This window comes from Erpetoichthys calabaricus, chromosome 2 (assembly GCF_900747795.2).
Source record: "Erpetoichthys calabaricus chromosome 2, fErpCal1.3, whole genome shotgun sequence".
In the NCBI taxonomy this organism is placed as follows: domain Eukaryota; kingdom Metazoa; phylum Chordata; class Cladistia; order Polypteriformes; family Polypteridae; genus Erpetoichthys; species Erpetoichthys calabaricus.
The window spans coordinates 260642323-260656254 of NC_041395.2; positions in this window are offsets into that span (position 1 = coordinate 260642323).

A 13932-nucleotide genomic window follows, 5' to 3' on the forward strand; every position below is an offset into this window, starting at 1 on the left:
GCAGTGGAACCCTGCAACCCTGTAACAGAGGAAAAAGGTTCAGAAAATGAATACATGAAATTCAACAGCGTTACGGAAGAGTACAACACACACATACATAGCTTTAACCTGTGCTTTGTAGAATGGCAACATTATTGGACATAACTGAGTCCGAAGACGATATATATTATCCTTTATTTTCTAGTTTATATTTTCTTAGAGAGACAGCTGTTGCTCTACTTATTACAAAACATTTTTACTGACATTTATATTTACCATTTTTAGATTACAATAGATAAAATAAGTGGCTAGGATTCAATTTATGATTGTTCCTTTCTGAAATTATCTTCAAAATGTTGATACTGTACATAAATAATGGCTCCTAAAATTACACAACTGTGGAGCTCTGAAATCAAGGCAAATGAATTGTATTGTGAATTTAAACAACACAGTCATTGGCTGAGGCCGGCTGTTTGTGAACCTTTCATATGTCATTTGCAGCTTCATATCGTACTTTCTTAGTAATAACTATTATTTAATGTTCAGCTTTTCAGTGCATACTCCTAACCTCTCCCTCTCTCTTTTCACTTTACTAATAGTTGCGTTTCAGGGGACCACTTATTCCATTGTACGGTCACGAAGAACCCAAGCCAATATCAGCAACATTGGCTGAGAAGCAGGAACTAACAGTTGATGAGATGTCATCGCTGGATAAACCCACACACATTTACAACAACATGAGGTGCCTTTTCAGTTGACATATGCATTTGAGGTGGGAAGAAACTGTAAAGGCTAGAACATCGGTCACTGTGGTCACAGGGCAAATGCGAGAGCTCCACACAGAGAGTAGACTTGGAACCCTAGAACTGTGAGGAGCATCGCTAAACACTGTGCTACTCATCAATCAGTTTTTATTTCATGTATTTTGTGTCAAAACTTGTATAGTAAAAACACAGTGGTGACCTTCATGTAGAAATGATGCCTCCAAAAAAATTAAAGAAAGGTCATTCTTATTTTAAACTAGGGGTCTCTGTCCCCTGCTCGCTTTGCTCACCAACCCCTGTGTGGGCTCTGCGCACTAGTCATTTTCTGGATCTGCCGCTTGTGACAAATCGTGCTGTGCTTTTGGATAAACACGAATATCAACTCTGTCTTTGATTTCTCCATCTTTCGAAACTATTATTGCCTACAATTCATCACATGTTGGTTTATTATATATGCGAGCGTGATCTTTCGAATTCATATAGAAATCGAAGAAAACTTCTTTGTCCATGTTTTTCAGATAAATTTCGTGTAAAGTGTGATACTTTAAGATGTATGGATTTGTATCTATTATTGGCTGCAGAATTTCTAATACGTTCAATTGTTTAACTCTTTCGATTCTATGTTGCATCACTTCTCCGTGATCATAAATATAAACCTGACCGAATTGTGTTTTCTTTGAAATTAAACTTGTACTGTAGTAGCTCTGTCATATCACCTATGTCCATATATTCAATCTCTTTTCGTTATTTCACTGAGTAATAATTTCCATTTGTTAGCACTAATGCGATCTTTACTATCAGTTTTTTAAAACTTTCAAATTTTAGTACTTTCATAATCTTTAACCTGCTCCGCATGTGTATTGCGCCAACGTTTTTGAAACTCTTTACAACGTTCTACTTCATCTTCTACTCTTTGTCTTTTCTTCTTCTACTGTTTGTCTGTTATTTCTGCCCCCGCTTGGACCTGTTAGGTTTTCAATTCATCTCTTGGTACAAAGTCTCGTCTTGTGGGACGTGAAATTATCTCTCGTCTCGTTTCTCTGAAAAAGTCTTGTCTTGTCCCAAGATTTTTTTATATAATAGAGAGACTTGATGATCACATAAAGGAAGACCAAAAGGATGCCCCTCCAAAACTTGGGACTTCAAACAGCTGGGTTTTATTTCTAAAATACTAAATCAAATAATGTTTGTCTTACCATTCAGTTCATCTATTTTCTACTATTTTAGGCCTTGCTATTGTCCACCCTGTTTCTGGAAAATCATTATTTTCAGCAAAATGATCTCTGTAGGGGTCAAACAAATGGGAGTTAAGGTAACACTGAATGCAAAAATTTAAACGGGCAACAGCTTCAGCCTACTTTGAGGGAATTGAAAGTGGTGCCACACTTTTTTGCATTCTTAACTATTAAAAGAGCAAAAAAATTCTGTGTAGAAATATTTTCACCCATTCATCCATTTACAGTACTAAGAAACCTATCCAGCACAGAGGAGATAGGAGTCTCACCTTATCCTAAATGTACTAAGTGCAAAGCTGAAAGCAAATCTGAATGGGATGCTGGTACATTACAGGAACTGCAGTCAGTTTTTCATTTTCTGACCCCTATTTCAACAAAGGGTCACTGGAGGCCTGAGACCATCCCGGCAACATCAAGAAAAAGGCAGGACTAACCCTGGATGGGGCAGTAGTCCATTGCAGGGTACAGTGGCTCAAACAGGCCTAATTTGAATCTGCATATCAACCTAGCCATCACGTCTTTAAGACATGGAAGGAAACTGGAATACCTTGAGAAAATTAACAAGGACGCAAGGAGAGCATGCAGTCACCACTTGGCCAATATCTAAACTCAGAACTACTAAAGCATCAGTGCCCATCCATAATTTTTTGACATGTGAGGTTTTTAATACCTATGTGAATGAATTTACCAACATTCCTTTTATGGAACAACTTGCAAAGAAGTACAAAGGTGGACAAATCTTAAAGATCATTGAAAAAGTGCTGAACACCTCCTGAAAAGTGATGAAATGAAAAGGAATTGGCCCATGTATATCTGCATGAATTTTGAAAAGTCATTGAGTAAAGCATAGCAAGTGTGAAAAGAGATCAACATATTCTAACGTGTCCTGGACACATTTGTTGGTACCCCTAGAAAAGATCATAAATAATAGGGTTAGAGTAATTTTTCAAACCAGATGTTTTCTTCAATTAGTATCACACGTCTCCAATCATTCAGTCTATTTAAATGGAGAAAAGTAATCACTCTGCTGTTTGGTATCATCGTGTGTCCCACACTGAACATGAACCAGAGAAAACAAAGGACAGAGTTGTCTGAGGAGATCTGAAAGGAAATTATAGACAAGCATGTTAAAGACAAAGGCTATAAGACTATCACCAAGCAGCTTGATGCTCCTGTGACAACAGTTGCAAATATTATTAAGAAGTTTAAATCTATAGGACTATAGCTCCAGGCCTTTAATGACCTCTTAGACACAGCCATCAGCATTGTGTCTGTCTGTGGACAGAGTGTTGACTGCGTCAAGAGGTTTACTTAATTCGGCAGTGACTCTTCCTATGAAGTCAGTAGACAGATTGGGAGAGTATGGGGGGTCATGAGGTCACTGGAAAGGGGTGTGTGGTGCTCCCGATATCTCTGCAAATGGACAAAGGTCCAAGTCTTTAGAGTCCTGGTGCTTCCTGTTTTACTATATGGTTGCGAGACACGGATGCTATCCATTGACCTGATATGAAGACTGGACTCCTTTGGTACTGTGGAGAATCCTTGGGTAGCGCTGGATAGACTTTGTGTCTCACAGGATTCTCATTGTTGAAGGCCCGAGTGGTTGGACAAGGCCAAGGGGATGCCCATGTAACACTTAGATGTAGCTAATAGATAGTCATTTCCAGAGGGTGGGATTGGACCGCATGTCTGCCTGGGGGGTTGCAAACCAGGATCCTGAGCTGTTCTGTCGTGTGGTGGGTGTGGCAATGCACTGTACCAGTGCATGATCTCCAACCTGACCTGTACGTAGCCAACCTTCCTGAATGTGGCAGCAAGAAGAAAGTCAACCCCTGAATAGGCTGAAGTATAGTGAGCGTGGTAGACAAAAAGCCAAAGACAATTTCCAAAGAGATGCAAGCTGAACTCCAAGGTCAAGATCTATCAGTGTTTGATTGCACCATACTTTGTTTTTCAAGTGACAGTGGGCTCAATGAAAAACATAAAAAAGCCAGACAGCACATCTGTCTCACTTAAAACTGTCCAAAATGTTTCCAGGGCAAGATCCAACCTGCGAATGCTGCAATCAAGTTCCAGCCTCTCTGGGCCACATGTTTTGGGCCTGCACCAAATTAACATAATTCTGGACAAAAAATTTTAAGTGCCTTTCAGACAGCCTTGGTGTCACAATCCCTCCTAATCAACTAACAACTGTGTTTGGTGTTCTTCCAGATGGGCTTAAAGCGGAGAAGGACAAACAAACTGTGATTGCCTTTACTACACTATTGGCGAATAGACTTATTTTGCTAAACTGGAAGAATCCTAACTCTCCTCTTTTAAGTCAGTGGGTAACTGATGTTTTATATTATTGGAAACTGGAAAAAATCTAATTCCTCACTTAGAGGATCTGTGCAGAACTTTTTCAAAACCTGGCAGGATCTAATCAATAATATTTTGTAATAAGCTCTTAAAGCACTGAGGAAAGCAGATTCTCTTCCCATTTCTTTTTCTTCTCCATTTATCTTTATCCACCTATTAAACTCATCGATTTATTTATTTTTACTAGCTTAAAGTTTTACTCCATTGGCCATGCTGTCTTTCTCAGGGGTGGGGGTTGATTTGTTTTCAATCCTATTTTTTGTAAAAATTGATCTATTTGTATGGAATAATTACAATAAAATCAATCAAATTAAAACAGAAAAAAGCCAGACTGGAATTTGCTAAAATACATATTGACAAGCCACAATTCATCTAGGAGAATGTACTTTGGACAGATGAGACAAAACTGGAACTTTTTCGCAAGTCATATCAAATCTATGTCCACAGATGAAAAAATGAAGCTTTCAAAAAAGAGAACACCATAATTATTGTGAAACATGGAGGAGACTGCTTTGCTGCCTCTTGACAGGTGCAGAAGTCTCACTGAGAGCTGTAGGAATCGCTTGTTTGCAGCGATTGACGCTAAAGGGTGTGCAACAAAATATTAAGTTGAGGGCACCATCATTTTTGTCCATGACATTCTCACATGTGTTATTACTTGAAATATTCTGTTGAATCAGAATAAAAAATGATAGGTGCCGACTGCTTTTGTCAGTTTCAGGTTATTTCAGGGACAATTGTGAGTTCTTCTTTTTCGTAGAGAGGTACCAACAAATTTGTCCACATCTGTATAATGCAGGGCAGCACGGTGGCGCAGTGGTAGCGCTGCTGCCTCACAGTAGGGAGACCCAGGTTCGTGTCCCAGGTCCTCCCTGCGTGGAGTTTGCATGTTCTCTCCATGGGTTCCCTCCGGGTGCTCCAGTTTCCTCCCACAGTCCAAAGACATGCAGGTTAGGTGCATTCACAATCCTAAATTATTCCTGGTGTGTGTGTGTGTGTGTGTGGGCCCTGTGGTGGGCTAGCGCCCTTTCCGAGGTTTGTTCCTGATTAGTGCCCTTTGTTGGCTGGGATTGGCTCCAGCAGACCCCTGTGACCCTTGCAGGATATAGCGGGTTGGTAAATGACTGACTGACTGCATAATGCAATTAATTTTTTTTTTAAATAACAAATAGCTATTTGTACTATCAGATGGTGAAGCTTACATTACACCACTATTGGACAAGTTTATTATTGATTCCAATGTGCTTTTCACCAGCAGTAAAGGCAAACAATTAACAAAAAGACTGCCTCTCAGTACATCATGAAGAAACAAAAGCTTACTATTGTACGTTACACAAAAGCCACTGTCAGGATGAAATACACTTTCTAGTTACAGTGACAGTGCATTTGTAAGCAAGGCAAGCTGGCTGCTGTTGCCAGAGGGACAACTTGTGGTCTGACATTTCCGATCTTAGTATGAGTGCTACAGACACCAGAACTGAGTAGCGTGCACTTAATTCAGTAATGCAGGGAAGCATGGGTTGCTAGATTTGGTAATGGCATCCTCCTGTGACCTGTCATAAACTGTGGCCTTGTGGTTAAGGCATTGAATAAGTAACAAGGCTGACTGTTCACCTCTCACCTCCTGAGTAAATGATTTAGCCTGGCAGTTCATCAATGTAAAAATATATGTTTAAGCATTAATGATAGCAGTTAGTGCTTGTAGAGAATCTTTGAACTGCATTAACCACTGACAGGTTTTGCTTTGATTAATTTTGTTTTATGCCTTGTGATCATCGTATTGTACTGCAATATGACAATCAGCTTTCCCTTCCAGCACTAAAAAATTGGGAGTGGTATCCCCTAGACTTTTTTGTATACTCAGATATGGGGATGGATATTTGAGGAGTAAACAGTAAGACAACTATTATATTTTTATATTATGTACATTAAAGAACCATCAACAACAAATCCAATTAATAATATATTGAATTATTATAACAGTAAAGTTGAATAAATTGGACTCTGCAGCTGCATGAATAAAAGGTAAAGTACCACTTCCAGTTAACAGAAATAGCCCAAACGTTAATAGAAATCTATATTTTGTACCTAATACTTGTATGCAAAATTTGATTGACCTAAGTGAAAGCGTACTCAAGTTATCGTGTTTACACACACACACACACACACAGAGACATAATTCCAATTTTCGGACTCAGGGAGGTCAAGATTCATCAAAATCTCGAAATAGAATTTTTGGAGGATTACAATACTTTTCCTATACTTCGTATACAAGAAAGTAAAAATGAGCTCTAATATTCTGCAACTGCCAGCACCTTAGCGAGGTTCTAAACGTTCATTGCAGGCAGTAAATCAGCAATTCCTGAACAGCAGCAGTTTTAACAGGCTAATGGCAAGCTTACAGATAAGTTTGTATATAAGCTACATAGCAGCCTCAACCTTAATGATCTGGTGATTCATTATCAGTGAGGATCATGTGGACTGGGAATGCTTTGTGTTTATTATCCACATGGAATGAACAGAACCAGCATTATCTTACAGTTATTTGTATCACATTAATCATATTATATCACAGGCGCTTACTCTAACTCTCTTACAACCGTGACTGGCCAGGTTCATTGCTACAATTTTTACTTTTGTTAAACTGCTTTATTATTCACATACTGTATGTCACAATAGAAATCTTATTCCCGTTTGCTATATTTACTCTTAGTTTATTAATAATGCACACATGATAGCTTGACTGAAAACCATTAAAATAAGTGTTTAAGCAATCTTGTTAAGAAAATTTGTGTAGAAATGAAATAAAGGCATAGTTTCAGAGTGAACACATTGTAAAAGAGCTGCAGGCTGCTTCAGTTTTACTAAACAGTAGTGCAGAGTTAGGGGTATTTACTGCGTTGTGTGCTATCCAATATGCACCTCCATCCTGTGTGTCACGGCACGGTGGCGCAGTGGGTAGCGCTGCTGCCTCACAGTTAGGAGACCTGGGTTCGCTTCCCTGCTCCTCCCTGCGTGGAGTTTGCATGTTCTCCCCGTGTCTGCGTGGGTTTCCTCCGGGTGCTCTGGTTTCCTCCCACAGTCCAAAGACATGCAGGTTAGGTGCATTGGCGATCCTACATTGTCCCTAGTGTGTGCTTGGTGTGTAGGTGTGTGTGTGCGTGTGCCCTGCGGTGGGCTGGCGCCCTGCCTGGGATTTGTTCCTGCCTTGCACCTTGTGTTGGCTGGGATTGGCTTCAGCAGACCCCCGTGACCCTGTAGTTAGGATTTAGCAGGTTGGATAATGGATGGATGAATGGATCCTGTGTGTTTCTATAGTGGCGTCTGTTGGCTGTCCGATCTGATAAGAGAATCTTTCCATCTGATGATTCCAATGCTTCTTTATCCGATATGACTTTTCCATATTCAGGAGAGAAGTCTGGCAGCAGAGCAGTGGCACCAAGTGTCACATCCAGAAACTGTGAAGAGAAACAGAATAGAAGAGGGTTAGTAACTATTTAAAAATATTGTGATACTTATATTTCTGTACAAATAACTAACAGAAATGCAGTGTGCACAGCTAATCAGCAGCTCTACTCAGGGTATGCTAGACTAAAGTAGTAAGACTTCAGCCTGGATTTAAATGCTGAGACTGAAGGGACATCTCTTACATTAGCAGGCAGATCGTTCCACAGCTTCAGGGCCCTGTACCTAAAAGCTTGACCTCCCACTGATTTTTTATTAATCTTTGGAATCTTAAATAGGCCACAATCTCGAGATCTCTGGTTTGTAAGTAACAATAAGCTCAGATAACTAAGCAGGGCCCACTAACATATACACCCACCCTCATTCATTCTGGAACCATTTATATATCAATTACCTTAACACAATTGCTGTTGGTGATTTAGGAATAAAACTGAAGTACATGGAGAAAAACTCATACAGACATGAGGAGAATGTGTAAAATCCTCACAAAGCCTTAATGCGTGCAAGATTCAAACCCAGGACATTGCATCCATGAGGTTACAGCACTACTCACCTTTTAACCAAAGGATTAACAGCATTACTTTTTTTTGCAATGATAGGTTCCAGTAATGTTTTCAAGAGAAATCTAACCCACATCCTTGTTTTTATTAACAAAAACCAGGAATTAATACTGCATAATAAATGCAACCACAGTTATTCCTTGCAATTTGTGGGGGTTAGGGGTGCAGAACAAATGTGAAAATCCATGAATACATTTTAAGCCCTGTTGTGAGGCAAAGGGGGAGATGTAAATTAGTTTTAATTGCTTAATCCTTTTTAGTGGCAGGATAGCACAATGCAGAAATGAAAAGATTGCAGGGTCAGTGCAGGGAGGAGACACAGAGAACAGAACAGAAACAAAATGAATCGAAAACAGAGAGAAGGCCCGCACCAAATCAGGGGAAAGGTAGATGGTGCAGGACTGCTGAACAGTGCGTGGGGAGCAGGACGGACGGCTGGAGAAGATTCAGAAGGTGACTATGCTCTTTGCAGCTGCAGGGCTAAAAAAGCAGAGAGAGGCTACATAGTTCTGCAGTTCTTTGATGAACTGTAGCATTTTAGATAGATAGATAGATAGATAGATAGATAGATAGATAGATAGATAGATAGATAGATAGATAGATAGATAGATAGATAGATAGATAGATAGATAGATAGATAGATAGATAGATAGATAGATAGATAGATAGATAGATAGATTATTAATCCCAAGGGGAAATTCACATACTCCAGCAGCATACTGATAAGGAAACAGTATTAAAGAGTAATAAAAAAAACGCAGGTAAAACAGACAATAACTTTGTATAATGTTAATGTTTAACCCCCAGGTGGAATTGAAGAGTTGCATAGTGTGGGGAAGGAACGATCTTCTCAGTCTGTCAGTGGAGCAGGACATTGACAGCAGTCTGTCGCTGAAGCTGCTCCTCTGTCTGGAGATGACACTGTTTAGTAGATGCAGTGGATTCTCCATGATTGACAGGAGCCTGCTGAGCGTCCGTCACTTTACCACAGATGTCAAACTGTCCAGCTTCATGCCTACAATAGAGCCTGCCTTCCTCACCAGTTTGTCCAGGCGTGAGGCGTCCTTCTTCTTTATGCTGCCTCCCCAGCACACCACTGCGGAGAAGAGGGCACTCACCACAACCGTTTGATAGAACATCTGCAGCATCTTATTGCAGATGTTGAAACACGCCAGCCTTCTAAGGAAGTATAGTTGGCTCTGTCCTCTCTTGCAAAGAGCATCAGAATTGGTGGTCCAGTCCAATTTATCATCCAGCTGCACTCCCAGGTATTTATAGGTTTGTACCCTCTGCACACAGTCACCTCTGATGATCACAGGGTCCATGAGAGGTCTGGGTCTCCTAAAATCCACCACCAGCTCCTTGGTTTTGCTGGTGTTCAGGTGTAGGTGGTTTGAGTCCTTGTTTAGGTATACTCCTCCTCCTGCCCACTCCTGATCTTAGCCCATGATAGCAGTGTCGTCAGCGAACTTTTGCACGTGGCAGAACTCCGAGTTATATTGGAAGTCTGATGTATATAGGCTGAACAGGACCGGAGAAAGTACAGTCCCCTGCGGCGCTCCTGTGTTGCTGACCACAATGTCAGACCTGCAGTTCCCGAGACGCACATACTGAGGTCTGTCTGTAAGATAGTCCACGATCCATGCCACCAGGTATGAATCTACTTCCATCTCTGTCAGGGAACAGAGGTTGGATGGTGTTGAAGGCGCTAGAGAAGTCCAGAAATATAATTCTTACTGCACCACTGCATCTGTCCAAGTGGGAAAGGGATCGGTGTAGCATGTAGATGATGGCATCCTCCGCTCCCACCTTCTCCTGGTATGCGAACTGCAGAGGGTCGAGGGATTGGCGGACCTGTGGCCTCAGGTGGTGAAGCAGCAGCCGCTCCATGGTCTTCATCACATGTGACATCAGAGCGACAGGCCGGAAGTCATTCAGCTCGTTAGGACGTGATACCTTTGGGACTGGGGTGATGCAAGATGTTTTCCAAATCCTCGGGACTCTCCCCTGTTCCAGGCTCAGGTTGAAGATGTGCTGTAGAGGACTCCCCAGCTCCAACGCACAGGCCTTCAGCAGTCATGGCGATACTCCATCTGGACTCACTGCTTTGCTGGCACGAAGTCTCCTCAGCTCTCTACTTACCTGGGCTGCTGTAATTGTGGGTGGGGGGAAACTCTCTCCTATGCTGGTATCAGCAGAAGGATGGGTGGAGGGTGCAGTACTCTTAGGTGAGAGAGGGTTAGGGTGGTCAAACCTGTTAAAGAAGTTGTTCATCAGGTTTGCTCTCTCCACGTCTCTCTCGATGGTGGCACCCCACTTCAAGCTGCAGCCAGTGATGATCTTCATCCCATCCCACACTTCCTTCATGCTGTTATTCTGCAACTTCTGCTCCAGCTTTCTCCTGTACTGCTCCTTTGCCTCCCTGAGCTTTATGAAATTTATAATAAATGTATTTGTATCTTTATGGTAATAAATGATAAAAATGATTACCGGTAATATTACATATTATATTAATATTATAATCATATATTACAATTATATTAATATATATAATTCATTACTAGACCTTTTTAGTTTTCTTTACATTTTCTAGTCTATACACTTTATATGCATTTTTCCACCGTAGGTCGCAAAACTTGCAAAATGAATTTCCATTTAATTATTGATGACAAATTTGCAAAGGCAGATCAGTGAATACCTGCAAATTGAAGGGCCGACTACATTAATATAATTTATGAACCTTTGTTTAATATTGTGGCTTACTGTATATCACAATATCGATTAATTTTGGATATTTAAATATTCCTTGCACATCTTTTTCATATGAAATTGTATTTACTACCTGGAAAACAATATGAACAAGGCTAGGATAAAAACAGAGAAATAGTATAGCTTAGTGGTTAAGCCTGCTGTCTCACAGCTCCAGGAGATGAATCCCAGCCTGGAGTTTACATGTTCTTTCTGTGTCCCACAACCCAAAGACATAATAATTTAAGTTACTGGTTGACCCAGAATGAGTGAGTGTTCCACGTGATGGACTGGTGCCCTAGCCAGTGTTGGTTATACACTGCCAGGATAGGCTCCGGTAACCTGCTTCTCTAAATTGTATTATGCAGCTAAAAAATAGATAGATGAATAGCAGGATTGCAAAAATTATAACTGATTTTGAAATTGTAACACACATACAAACACCTAATCATCTTTCCAACCCAGTTTCATAACACTGAAACCATACATTTATCATGAATTATGGTGCTAATCCTTCAAAACACAAAACGGACAGATGATTATTGGTAAAACGTGGATACTTCAGGCAGGATTTAAATTTCAGAACTGTGAAAGCATTTCTGACATCTAAAGGTAGTGAATTCCAAGGTTTTGGGGCAGCCACTGAAATAACTCGATCGCCACTCTGAATGTGGTGAGAGCATGGCACCAACAAAGGAGACTGGGAAGATGACCTGAGTGCCTCAGAGGTGGAATATTAAAAAGAAGATCTGAGATACAGGGAGAAGCCTGGTTATTTAGGGCTTTACACACAAACAAAATCACCTTAAACTCAATCCTATACCTAACAGACAGGCAACAAAAAGAGGCCAAGACATGAGTGATGCATCAAACACCAAGCTGTCGCATTTTGAACCAGCTGTAGCAGAGCTAAAGAGAACTGACACCAAAGTACAATGAGTTGCAGAAGTCCAGTCGATTAAAAATAAAACCACTGATGACTGTTTCCAGGTTTTTAGCTTAGTTTTAGCAGTTTATAAGATGAAAGAGTCTTCCTTTGACCACATCAATTTAACTTTCTGTCACAACCGAGCAAAAGATCACAAATCACCCCCAGATTTTTAGCATGTGTTTCAATATTTGAGGAAAGAAAGAAAGCTTGCATGGTCAATGGTCAAAAATAATGCTTAGGTCTAGCAAGATCAAACAGGTACAGCCCCCAGCATCAACTGCCAGCAGCAAAAGATCATTGGCCACTCTCAACAGAACAGATTTCCCGCTGTGGACTCTGAAACCCCTAATGGAATTTTTCAAAGAGCTGATGTTTATTTAGGAAAGGCAAAAGTAGTGAGAGGGCAGCCTTTTCCAGGATTTTGGCTAGAAAAGGTAACTAAATGAATGATCAATGCATTTGCAGCACCATGGCTGATTCGCAGCTGCCCCAGCCTCACCATTCCAGAGGCCTGCGTTCAAACCCCAGCTGGAGCACTGTCTATATGGAATTTTATCACTTTACTTTCTACGTCATAAAACACAGAGATTGTGCTGATCAATGAAAGTAAACAGGCTCCATATCAGTGAGCATGATTGTGCCCTATGATGTGCTCCATTCTGGGTTCCTCCTGTTTTGCATTTGATACCTCTTGACAGTTTCCAGTCCTTATGATCTGAACTCGATTAAGCTAGCTTGCTCATGAATGAACATTTGTAAATAATATATATCAAATACCACTTGACTCACATGCACAGCCCTTCTGCTCTGACTATTTTGAAGCAGTGGCTTCCCCACTTCCCATTTTGCAAAGCACTGCAAGACACACTTTCTCTCTCAGTTTTTGGTCTTTCTTCTTCACCACTGGTAAGCCTTTGGCTAGCATACATCCTTATTGTAGACTCATCTGGTCTCTAAAAGATAGCGTCCTTTAAATGCTACCCCAGGCATACATCTGGCATTGGGTTTGATTTATAAATACAAAGGATTTAGCACTTAGCAGGCCCTGGAGAAGAAGCACTTGTCAGTTCCTGAATAACTTTCACATGGGACAGCCATCCAAAGCTCATCCTCTGCCTGCTCTTTCAGGGGATCCGGCTTCTCCCAAGTTAGATAGCCTTGCTGCCACCTTTGGCTGGCCAAAGTCATTTGCAATATAGGAGGATGCCTAGGTGACATCGTCATAGAAGAGGCAGATAGTGTGTAGCAAGTATAATCAAAAATTGGTATGTCAATTTTATGCTTTAGCTGGTTATGCAAATATAAATATGATGCTTTGCTAAATTTCTGTATTATGCACTAAAATTTAGCTTTCTTATACAAAGTCATATGAGAGAAATTAGAAAAACTAGACTACAGATTTGGACCTAGAAATTGCCAGAATGTCTGATCAAAATGGCAAGAAGAAGTATATATGGATTTTTATCACTTATTGGGCTGATGCCGTAAATAATATTTGAATAAGATGAGAAAAGGGGGTAAGTGCCATACAGTGCTATTAAACTATCTATTACATTTTCATGAGTTAACATCTATGTATTATCTTGCTGAACGTCATCAAGCCTTGCAGCCTTTGGATGATTTTCCCAAATCATGTGTGACAGTTTGAGGTCCTCTCGACCCCTTGAACCCTCTGACCACTCTTCAGACACCAGGTAAAAGTCCAAAAATTATTTATTCGGACAATAATAAAGTGCACAAAGCACCTACACTCCACAATACTCATATAATAAATCAATAATCAGTAATAAACAATCAATACAATCCTCCACTCCCAGACGCGTTGCCACCCTTCCACCCAGCTCAGCTCAACCCTCTGGTCTTTCACAGTTCTTTTTATAGTCCTTGACCCG